Source organism: Populus alba, chromosome 2 (assembly GCF_005239225.2).
Source record: "Populus alba chromosome 2, ASM523922v2, whole genome shotgun sequence".
In the NCBI taxonomy this organism is placed as follows: Eukaryota; Viridiplantae; Streptophyta; class Magnoliopsida; order Malpighiales; family Salicaceae; genus Populus; species Populus alba.
This window is the reverse complement of record NC_133285.1, coordinates 20,188,784-20,201,384: the sequence shown is the minus strand read 5'-3', so window position 1 is coordinate 20,201,384 and position 12,601 is coordinate 20,188,784. Positions and strand designations below refer to the sequence as shown.

Sequence of the window (12,601 nt, the reverse complement as noted above, 5' to 3'; positions counted from 1 at the left end):
GGCACACTAATGGTGTAAGAATAAGTATAATATAAACTTAACATGGACCTTAACGATGGATACTAACATGTTTTATATTTGTTATCTTGTTCACTTTTAATACTTTGCTTGTTAAATGGTTAATCTAGATTTATGTTGTATAACACTTGGTACAACAAATACTTGGTACTTTCATAGCCCATACTGTATGGTATAACCGACACCTGAGCTATGAAAGGGACTTGATTTGTTGTTAACATAAGTTATAATCATGAACGCCTGCCAACATTTACAAGTATTAGCTTTATTCGAATAAGATAACTAATGTAATCATGTTAACAATTTATAATCTGATTGGAACCTCCTTTATGTGTGGTTTCCAATTGAGTAATAAGAGTTTATATTATACTTGTTTGAAGTACCATTAGTGGATCCTCTAACCTTGACATTCGTTTTTATCATTGTTTAATCCTTACATTAATCTTCCAACTCAAAGTTCTCATTAATTTCTTCATCTTCTTCTATTGCTACTACTACTACTATTATTATTTTTATTATTGTTGTTGTTGTTATTTACATTCTGTAATATATCTCTTTGATCTTTTCATAAACTCAGTATATAGGCTGGAAACCTGTGACCCGATCTTTGGATCATTCTCAGGTGTAACAACGCCACGTACTGAGTATTATAATAATAATTATTGTTATTGTTGTTATTGTTGTTGTTGTATTGTTATTTATAATTTATACAATTAACCTCTCTGTGGTTCGACCCCGATCTTACTGGGTTATTTATTACTTCGACACTCCTGCACTTGGGAAAAGACATCAAGCTTTTGGTCGTGTCACTTACCTTTGATAAAAAAAAAAAAAATAAGACAAGAAGTTTTGTTATCATGTGTAATGGTCTTGCAATTAACTGGAGGTGTTTAATAAGTGATTCAACAAAACCATTCTGAATATGAACATGGGAAACATGATGTTCAATTTTTATCTCAAATAACATGAAATAATCATTAAATGCTTGAGAAGTAAATTCACCAGCATTGTCAAGATGAAAAGTCTTAATTATATAATTTGGAAATTATGCTCGTAATCTTATAATTTGAGCAAGTAATCTCGTAAATGTCAGGTTATAAGTTGATGATAAAGACATGTGTGACCATCTTATAAATGCATCAATTAAAACCATAAAGTATCTAAATGGTCCACATGATAGGTGAATGGGCCCATAAATATCACCTTGAATAAATTCCAGAAATCTTAAGGATTCAGTCCCAACTTTAGCTGGTGATGGTTTAATGACCAATTTGCCTTGAGAACAAGAAGCACACGAGAGTTCCTTGAATTGAAGAATCTTTTAGTTCTTAAATGGATGACCTTGTGAATTATTGATAATTCTTCACATCATTATTGATCTAGGATAGCCCAACTGGTCATGCCAAATAATAAAATGATTTGGTTAATTGAACTTCTGGTTTATTATTGCATTGACTTTGATTGTACTAATATTTGTGTAGTACTAACCTAAAGATAAAATGGGTAATTTTTCTGATATTTATTTTCCAGTAAAGACATTTGATATGATGTAAAGATATTCTATATCATTGTCATTAGCAGTCTCAATATGTTAAGTCATATAAATTTGTGTAAGAACTTCCTTTGGAGTGGCAATATCTTGCAACACCATCAGGCTCTTGTTGCTTGGAAAACAGTTTGTCTTTCTAAAAAAGAAGGTGGTTTGGGGTTGTTTGACAGTAAGGATAGAAATAGAAGCTTATTGGTTAAGCAATTATTGAATGTCTATTCCAAAACTGATTCTCTTTGGATCCAATGGGTTCACCACTTTTATCTTCATCAAGCTTCCATATTGGATGTTACGACTCAGAAACCTCTTCACCATTGTGGAAATCGATTAACTCTCTCAAGAGTAAACTACAGCAAGAGTGTTGAGGACATCCTCAAGTCCTTCTTTGCTGCACAACTAGGATACCTCATCTGGTCTACACTCGATAGCTGCTTATGAACATTTCAGATTTACAAGTGCTATGGTTTGCCAGGATAAAGTGGTTTGGGAACAATGGTTATTGCTTAGGCACAACTTTGTGTTATGGCTAGTTGTAATGGGAAAACTCAAAACCCAAGACAAGCTATCTTTCTTAGATCCTGACACAACTTGTGTCTTGTGCTCTCAAGGTGAGGAGTCATATGGTCACCTATTTCTTACAATACACCATTAAACAGTTTTATCGACGGATTAGGTCCGTCGGTGTGAGGCACAAGAATCGTCAATAAAAATATTACCAATGGTCTCCTCAATGGAATCTGTCTATCAGAATTTTGATCGTCGATAATTTCTCATTTCGTCGCCAATTCTGTCAATAACAAAAAAAAACCAAACACCGATGATATTATAGACAACAAAGTGCACCAAAAAAAAAAATTCTCGTGAGAATTTTACTAACGAAATAAATCTATCTGTTTTTCCAACAGTATTTACCGACAGACTATCCATCAGTAATTATGGCATGAGCGGTAAATATTTCAGAACTCCTTGTCAAATACCGATGGAATATATCCATCGGTAATAATAATGGAAAATATCGATATAATATATCCGTTGGTGATTATGGCATGGGTGGTAATTTTTTTACAACTCTCAGTAAAATACCGACGGCATGTTTCTGTCTAGAAATCCATTGGTATTTATTTAAAATATTAACAAAAATTATTTATTAACAAGAAAAAAACTTAATAACCAAATAAATTTGTAATAAACATTAAAAATATAAAAATAATGTTAAATAATATTTATCCAAATATTCATTACAAATTTAATGTTTAAAAAAACAAAAATTAACTAAAATAGCGGCGTATCTGGAGGAGGAGGAGGTTGGTTGTTATCGAGACCGTACAACAAAAAAGGAGCACATGGATCATCACCCATCTTTGATCTAATCTCCATAACCATTTGACAGAGCTGATCATAATCCGTTAAGAGGCGTTCATATTGTTGTTTCAAGGCTATGAACTCCTCTAACTGGGTGCTCGATAATGATGGAGAGCTCTTAACGGTTGAGACACTATGGGCCAACCACAAGTTTTTGGCCATAGTGTTGGAGAGATTGTTGACCCGATTTTTATCGAGTCCACCAGACGATCCGACCTCCATCCATAAATCCGGATGGGTCGAAAGATCGTCCCCATATCTCTCCCTCAACCAGCTATTATAGGTCTCCTGAAATTGTTTTTTTAAAAAATCATCATATTCAATTCAAGAAAACAATAACTTACGAAATAAAATGATTGAACAAACATACCACAAAGTGCTAAGCACGGTTGTCCACGTATTGCTACACCCTTTTTTGGCAGTCTTTACTCCGCACATGCGTCTCTATAAATAGATCCATTGAACTCGGCTCACGTCTAAGAGACGTAGCCTGTAAGGAAAAAAAAGGTTGCAAGTTAAATATATTTATAAGCAACAACAAATTAATCAACAATATATTTTATTTAAATTACTCTTACCATCTGCTTTGCATGTGCGCTGAACAGAATAAAGCTGCTAGTGTGCGTGGTCACCGAACCATGAATTTGTCGGTTTCAGTTATCGGCTCCGGACTGTGAGCACTGTGAGAACCGCTTAGACATCACGTGCTCAATATATGCCACCCATTTATCTTTTCGTCTTTTTTTGGGTGTCATACTAAAAATCACGCAACTTACTTCCATAGTAACCAATTAGAATTTAGAACATAAAATTAAAAATTAAAAATTAAAAATAAATATTATTTTCAATGTTACCTAGTTGCCGCATGATTCTTCTATACCCTCCTAACAACATTGTTATCCTCGCTATCCCACTCAAATTTATTCTGTGTAGATAAATATTTCATTTAAAATTAAAATATTACAAGATATAAACTTACAAAATTTTTTTATTAAAAATAAACTAGAAATTTAAAATTAACACCTACCTAAAATCACTGAAACCAGACATCGATATTAGGCCTCCACTCAGGATGTCTGGAGACTTGACTCCATTGAAACAATGGAATCTCCATCGATGATTTAAACGCAAATGTTATTGTCGTAGCAGCCTCAATGTTTGTGAACCTAAAATTAAATAAAATTAATAAAAGATTAAGTAGTTGTTCATAAATTATGTTATAAATATTAAAAATAAACTAAAACCTCAACAAAGTTACATTGAGAGGTCATCCTTCCATTATGCCTGGTACTTGCGGGTGAATTGACCTCGTTGTAAAGGCACACCGCCTCTACGCTGTGAAGTCACGCTAGAAGAGGCAGCATCACAAGTTGGTGCAGATGCCTCATCATGATCAGCAGCTAAGGAGATGTCCTCCTCGTTGCTAGAAGAACTAGCTGCAACTGTCTGCTGATGATGTGCTGTAGATTTCATTCGACACATCTACACTAATGTATATGAATTATTACATAATTAACATTGATTATTTTTAAAAAAAAATTAGCAGCACCTCCCCTGTACTAGAGACTACCCATAGTTTCCAAACCTGCAATCTTTACAATAACCACAATCCAATTGACTCCAGCAACATCATATATACAACCTAACATCTTTATGAATTCAATTATTTAAAAAAATTCGACAGCACCTCTCATATATTAAAGACTACCCATAGTTTTCATACCTACAAATATTGATAATTACACAAATATTGCAAAATCAACTCTATACAACCTAACATATACAACCTAGCATCTATAGAAATTCATAAATAACAATTAAAATTAATCAAAATAATAAACAACATAACAAATAATAATATCCTAAAATTAAGATAAATTAATTAAATATTATTATATTTTTCAATTAACATTTAAAACATAAATTCAACAATAACAATTATGGAAAAACAAACAATAATATCCTAAAATTTAGATAAAATAATTAAATTTAATTCTATATTTTAATTAAAATTTTGAACATAAATTCAACAATAACAATTATGGAAAAACAAATAATAATATCCTAAAATTTAGATAAACTAATTAAATTTAATTACATATTTTAATTAACATTTAAAACATAAATTCAACAATAACAATTATGGCAATACAAACAATAATATCCTAAAATTTAGAAAAGCTCAAACATCCTAAACACAAAACAAACAATACAGAAAACTAAAAAACTACATAAATTCAAAATAAATTTAGGAATAAAAAATGCTTACCTTAATAGTGTATTGATTTTAAGATTTTATCTACAAACAATACACAAAACAAAGAACACAAAAAAAATAATCATAATTAAAATTAAAAAAAAAACTAAAACAAAGTCAAAGATAAAGAAAGAAGAATACATACCTTTTAATATGTGTAAAACTACCTCCAAAACAACAAAATCTCTTGCAAAAACATAATACAAACAGAGAGGAGAAGAGAAATAGAGATAATGGCTGAGAGAAAAAATGAACTAGAAAGGGGGGATATTTATATTGTAATTTTTCCGATGGAATTACTGACGGAACTTTATTATTATCGGTGGAATTAAATTCCATCAATAACCACGTGTTAGAGCCCGGGCGCCTTGGATTTTCCGCGTGTGTCTACAATTCGTCGGTTACTGTGCCGATCGACCAGGCGTTCTGACAAGCGTGCGCTTCAGGAGTGTGCCAATCGTCGGTAGATCCATCGGTGATTATGGTAGGGGCTGTAATTTTTTTGCAACTCTCAGTCAAATACCAACAGGTGCAAGTCCGTCGATATAGCCGTTAGTGATAGTGGCAAAATTCCATAAATTTTTTTCAACTCTCTGTAAAACACCGACGGGTACTAGTCCTTCAATGTACCCGTCGATGATTGTGGTAACATTTCGTAAATATTTTTCAACTCTTGGTTTAATACCAATGGGTTCCATATTGTCGGCAATTCTATCGGTGAAACTGTAAATGTTTTTGTAGCTTCTTCATGTATTTCTGTCTATCCTCTTGCATAAAATCTTGAATTGCAAACTTACATCACACACATCACAATAACAAAAGCTGACAATTAATGAAGAATAAATATTTCATATTCCAAAATATCATTCTTAATATTACATTATAAAAAGAAGGCTTTACTACAGCATGTTCAGTTAGAATTTTCATCTTCGTCCTCAATTGAATTGCTATCATCAACTTTATCGCCCTCTTCAATGTGGTTATCATCTTCTTCATCAACATTCTCTAGTCCACTAGAGCTCGAAACAACATTCAACTCCTCTGCATCAACATCAATAAGACTATCATCAAATTTTCTTCTAAGTCAATCGAAGGAGCAACTCGGTATGGTTCAACCCACTCACTAGCTTGAAACACTTCATCTATCACACTTTGTTCTTATCCTAAACAACCTCAACATGACCCCTGGGTTTTGTTTTTAAAATGGATAACCAATCAACTCTTGATCGGTCCTTTCTAAAGAAAGGGGTGTATGTGTAATAAACTTGTTGGCATTACTTTGCGAAAACAAAGACATCATTTACATTATGGTGTCTAGCTTATGAGTTGATTTCAACAAGACCATAATGAGGATCTACTATGATTCCTCTATCAGTTGTGTCATACCAATAGCTTTTGAATAAAAACACTATATTATGCTTGCTATGTGACACAATCAAAAGACTGATGTCTTCTTCCAAGTGTAGGAGTGTCGAATTAAAAAATAACCCAGCAAGACTGGGGTTGAACCATAGGGAGGTTAATTGTATAAATTATAAATAATAATAATACAACAACAACAATAATAACAATAATAGTAATAATACTAGTAATAGTAATAGTAATATTAATAATAATACTAATAGTAGTAGTAATAGTAGTAGTAATAGAATTAGTAATAATACTAATAATAAAGAAGAAAGTTGATGAGAATTTTGAGATGGAAGATCAATGTGAGAATTAAACAATGATAAAAACAAGTGTCAAGGTTAGAGGATCAACTAATGGTATTTCAAACAAGCATAATATAAACTCTTATTATTCAACTGGAAACTACACACAAAGGAGGTTCTAATCGGATGATTTGTCATTAATAACTCATTATAAATTGTTAACATGATCATATTAATTATCTTATTTAAGTAACACTAAACTTTTAAATATTGTCAGAAATTCATGATACTAACTTATGTTAACAAAAAATCAAGTTCTTTTCATAACACAGGTGTAGGTAATACCATACGGTTGGGCTATGAGAGTGCCAAGTATTTGTTGTACCAATTGTTATACAACATAAATCCAGATTAACCATTTAACAATCAAGGTATTAAGAATTAGTAAGATAAAAAGATAAGACATGTTAGTATTAAACATTAAGGTTCATGTTGAGTTTACACTATACTTATTCTTATACCATTAATGTAACCTTTTCACCTTGACATAATAAACTTAGCTAAACATAATGAAGAAGAGAAATAAAAATAAACAAAATAAGATACAAGTTAACTAAGTAAAGAAAAGGAAATGAAAAGCATAAACAAGATATTAATGAAAGCAAAACTTAAGAATTACAAAAAAAATATAAAAAGAGAGAGCAAGAGCAAGTTCTTAATCTGGACAATCAAGCTCTTAAATACATGGCAAATGCCTCATTTTATAGCCCAAAATTTGGAACTATTGATTTGATGACTAATTGTTGAGTGGGTGGCCAACTCTTGACTTTGTGAAAATTCTTATCTTTTTGTCTAAACAAAACGTCATTGTTATCATCAGAACTAGAACCAACTATGCTCATGAAAGTTATAGGAAATTGTCTTATATTTCTAAGAAAAACAATTGAGGTTATTTGGACTTCTAGAACTCGAGATACGGGCTGAACATTGAACAGTGTCTAGGCTGTAGGACAGATTCAGACTTCTCTGTTGTTGCTATAATTTGGACTTGAAAACGGCCTTTTTAAATCTTGGACTTCACATAAAAGTTGTAGGCCTATGTCTTACCTTTTCATCCATATAAAATAGACCTAAATCCGAGATCTACAACTCTAGATATGACCCAATTACCAAACAGTGTTCCAGTTTGGACTGCACCACCATCTCTTTTATAAGTTTGGCTCTCTCTTTGTCCTTTCAATTTTAGTATTTAAACTCATCAATCAATCCTTTCATTTATGTGATAGGCCTGCATTTAAGATGAACATTTACCATAAATTAAAAGTATATTATATTATTAAATATGTTATTATAAAACATGCTTTAGTTAAGGAGTTATTGATACTTCAAGTGCAAAATGATGATATAAAACCTTGATAAAAATGCACTTTTAAATACTAATCACTATGATATTGCAATTCGATGATGTCTTCCAATCAACCGTAGTAGTCAACTTCAAACTCACTAGAAGTTGATCTCTAAATACAAACACCGATGCTATATGTCTTTCTTCCATGCCTGTATTCTTCAGTATAAAAGGTACATCCATTGACAAAATACCCGTTATAGCACTTGACTTTTCTTTCAAGGCCTAGGCTTGGTAAAGATAATGAAATAGTAGCACCAGATCCCATTTGATAAACCTTGTATATTTAATACAACAATAATCAATAAACGAATGTTATGTAATATTGACGTACAATTAATTACATTGCAAGAGATAATAAGTTTGTGATTGGACTTACATGTGTTCTAAATCACGTGGCAAATTGTTCATTTTGTAATTGAAAGATCTGGGATTCGGTCAGCTGTGAGTTATTGGATGGTAAGTATTGTCGATGTTGCCTGTAAGGTTGTTCCAAATTATATGAGTTTATAGTATCACAAAATATAAATAGTACACTAACAAAGTTTAAGTCAAACATCTACTTACTTAATAAAAGGTCTCAGCTCATCACAGTTAAATATGACGTAATTGTGTGCTAGTCTGGACTCTATTTCAGACAAATATCTTCCCCTCGCGGCATTTTTAGGTGTTTCGTCGTCCATGATTGGAGAATATTGACAAGTTCTCACTTGAAGGGACTTCACCACCATTATCATGCAATGGGACACAATTGATCCTTGATCTCAATTGAGGTTCGAAATAGTATGAGATAAATGTTGAGATCTTCTCAACAATATAGGCCTCACATATTGATGCCTCAACATACACCTTGTTCTTAACCCTTTTTTAAAATTTGAACAAGTACCTACATATATATAAATATATAGAATTAATAAAAAATTATCAATTAAAAAAAACATTTAATTATGAATTACATAACAACTGTAATATCTAACCTCTTGAATGGATACATCCATCTGTACTAGATCGGTCCTCCAACTTTTATCTCAAATGGTAAATGTATGGGTAGATGCTCTATTAAGTAAAAAATGATGGAGAGAATATCATCTCAAGCTTGCATATTATCTTGACGATATTCGTTTCAATCCTTTTAATATGATCAACATTCAACTTACTAGAGCATATATCTCTAAAGAAAAAACTAATTTTCGTTAGTGCATCCCATATCCCATTTGGCAACAAATCATGAAAAGCTAATTGGATGAGTGTTTGCAAAACACATGGCAGTCATGACTCTTCATTCCATATAATCCACATTCCTCTATATTAACCTGCCTTGATATGTTTGAGGCATGTCCATCAAATAAACGCAGACTCTTAAGCCATTTATAGACTAGTAGTTATGCGTTTTTATCTAACACGAAGCTTGCTCTTGGTTTTGCGACTCGTGATCCATCACAAACCAACTCCATATTTTTATAGTTACAGAACAACGCTACATCCAATCTAGCCTTGATGTTGTCCTTTGTCTTCCCTTTCACATCCATGATGGTGTTGAAAATATTCTCATACACGTTCTTTTTAATGTGCATGACATCAAGGTTATGGCAGAGAAGATTGGTCTTCCAATAGGGAAGCTCCCAAAAGATACTTCACGTCACCCAATTATAGGTCAAACTAAAACCAGTAAACTTCTGCTTACCTGATTGGAGACCAAACACAATGTCATCGTACTCTGACACAACATTAAGCAATTCTTCACTGGAAAGACACGAGGGTGTAAGATCCTTTTCAACATAGAAATCCTTTTTGTTCTTTCTATACTTGTGATTCGGTGGAAAGAAATGATGATGACAGTCAAAAAAAGAAACTTTACCCCCGTTTGTTAGCGTGAATGCCTTGTTGCTCTCCATACAGTATAGACATGCTAGCTTTCCATGCGTGCTCCAACTAAAAACCATTCCATAAGCTGGGAAATCATTGATAGTCCACATCAAAGCTGCTCTCATAACAAAATTCAATTTCCTTGAGATGTCATAAGTTAAAGTTCTAGAGGACCACAACTACATCAACTCATCAATCAACGGTCGAAGACAAACATCTATATCACACCTTGGATTGCTCGGACTTCGTAAAGCTCTAGATAAAAACATGAACTCCAACCTCATATACATCCCTGGTGACAAGTTATAAACCGTCAATATGACTGGCCAACAAGAATAAATAGTAGTAAATGACCCGAATGGGTTGAATCCATTTGTACATAACCCAAGACATACATTCCTTGATTCAACTAAAAAGTGAGGATGTACACCATTAAAGTGTTTCCAGGCTTCGCCGTCAGAATGATGCACCATCACTCCATCAACCGCATGATGTGATTGGTGTCATGTCATGTGCTCAGCAGTCCTTGGTGACATGAATAACCTCTACAGTCTAAGTGTGATTGAGAAGTATCTAATTTTTTTATATGCCACGAGAGTCTTCCCTCTACCAGTTCTGGGTTTGTAATGAGAATGCCCACATGTCATGCACTCGGTCAACTCAACATTTTCAAGGTAGTATAACATGTAGAAGTTAGGGCACATGTCAATTTTTTAGTATCCTAAACCGAGGGGTTTCATCATAGACTTGACAGCATAGAAGTTCTCTTTCAGTCTGTTCCCTTAAGGTAAAATGCTTCTCGCCCATTCAATAATCTTGTCATAACCGACCTTACTCAACCCATGATCTAATTTGATGGTGAACACCTGTGCTACGACCGATAATTTACTATGGTTCATGCAACTATCCCAAAATGGTTTGTCAGAATCTTTCAACAGATCAAAAAACCTTGTTGCATCTACATTAGATTCTTCTTTTATAATTGAACATTCACTGACATTACCTTCACTCATTCTCATTGCATCCATAACCATGTTCCTGTAAGGATTATTGTTGTCATTTCCAACTTCATGCATGTTGCTAGTACCAGAAGTTGACCCAACTATCCTTTCTACCATGCTCTTATTAGGAATAAATAGTTTCCCGTGTGCATACCAACACAGGTAATCCTCCATGAACCCTTTGGTAAGAAGATGCATCGTTACAACATCTTGATGCAAAAACTTATTATTTTTACACTTCCTACATGGACACCTAATATCGCCATTAGTAAAATTCCTTAGGATAGATGTTGTGAAATTAATAAAACCCTGAACCCCGTTACAATAATCCATCATCTGCAATCCTTAGAGTGAGTCCCGATACATCCATGAACGATCATCCATGACTTCTATCGAACCTATGTAAAATTATGACGACAACATGTATTAATTAACTATGTTACATAAATAAACATAACAAAAATGTTGGTTTACCCCTACATTATCCAACAAACTAAAAAAACACTTATGTTAAATATTCATTATCAATTATCAACTATCAACATCCATGCAAATCTATACATATATAAATTTACAAAAATCACAACTTAACAATAGAATTGATAAAAATTAAAATGGACCCATTAAACAAGCTATTATTTTTTTCATCACAACACATCTAATTTGGTATAATTCAAACAAAGTTTATTTACAAACAAATATAATTTTACAAAATCTAAAACAAACTATAACAACTAAAAATTATACATTTATACTACAAGTTTGTTTGACAAATAACAATCAAACAAGTACATACGTTAACAAAAAACATATACTAAAAAAAAAATTCACATTTAAATGTTAAAACTACAAAGGATAGATTTACTTATAAAAAATGATAAAATCCACAATAACATATATTGTTGTGACCATGTACAAAAGTATAAAAAACTTGAGTGCTTGTGTTGAGAAGAGGGGGAGAGTTGGGATGGGTGGTTGGCTGCAGTTTGGGAGGGGAGAGGTGGAATAGGGAAGAAGAAGGGGAAGAAAAGGAGAAATAGAGGAAGAGAGTGTCGGCAGAGTAGGTATATATGGCTTTTACCAATGGAATCATTGATGGACAAGTTCTGTCGATATACCCATTGGTGATTTCGCAGGTGAATGTGTCATGTCACTGTATGGAGATCCTGGTTTGAATCCCTCCGTTAGTAAAATCATTTGAAAAAAATCCACGTCATCACACCGTTGCAACTTTCCAAAAAACTATATAATTTGTCAGTGATATGGTCGGTATACGATGGATTGTGTACATTGGTATATACCGACCATATCACCAATGGATAGTTTTTGTTGGTATATATTGACAAAATTAAAGATGAAATTATGTTTGTCGGTAAAAATTACCAATGAAAAAATTCCGTTGGTAATTCCGTTGGTTTTCAACGATTTTCTAGTAGTGTTACTTGTACCTGGGCATCTTTCCTATGGACTAAAATCAGGTTGTGGCTACAT

General features: G+C 32.8%; 1 pseudogene; it reads right to left on the bottom strand.

Moving 5' to 3' along the window:
* Positions 1 to 2,839: 2,839 nt before the first annotated feature.
* Positions 2,840 to 11,308, bottom strand: LOC140955318 (uncharacterized; annotated as a pseudogene).
* Between the last annotated feature and the right edge of the window lie 1,293 nt (positions 11,309 to 12,601).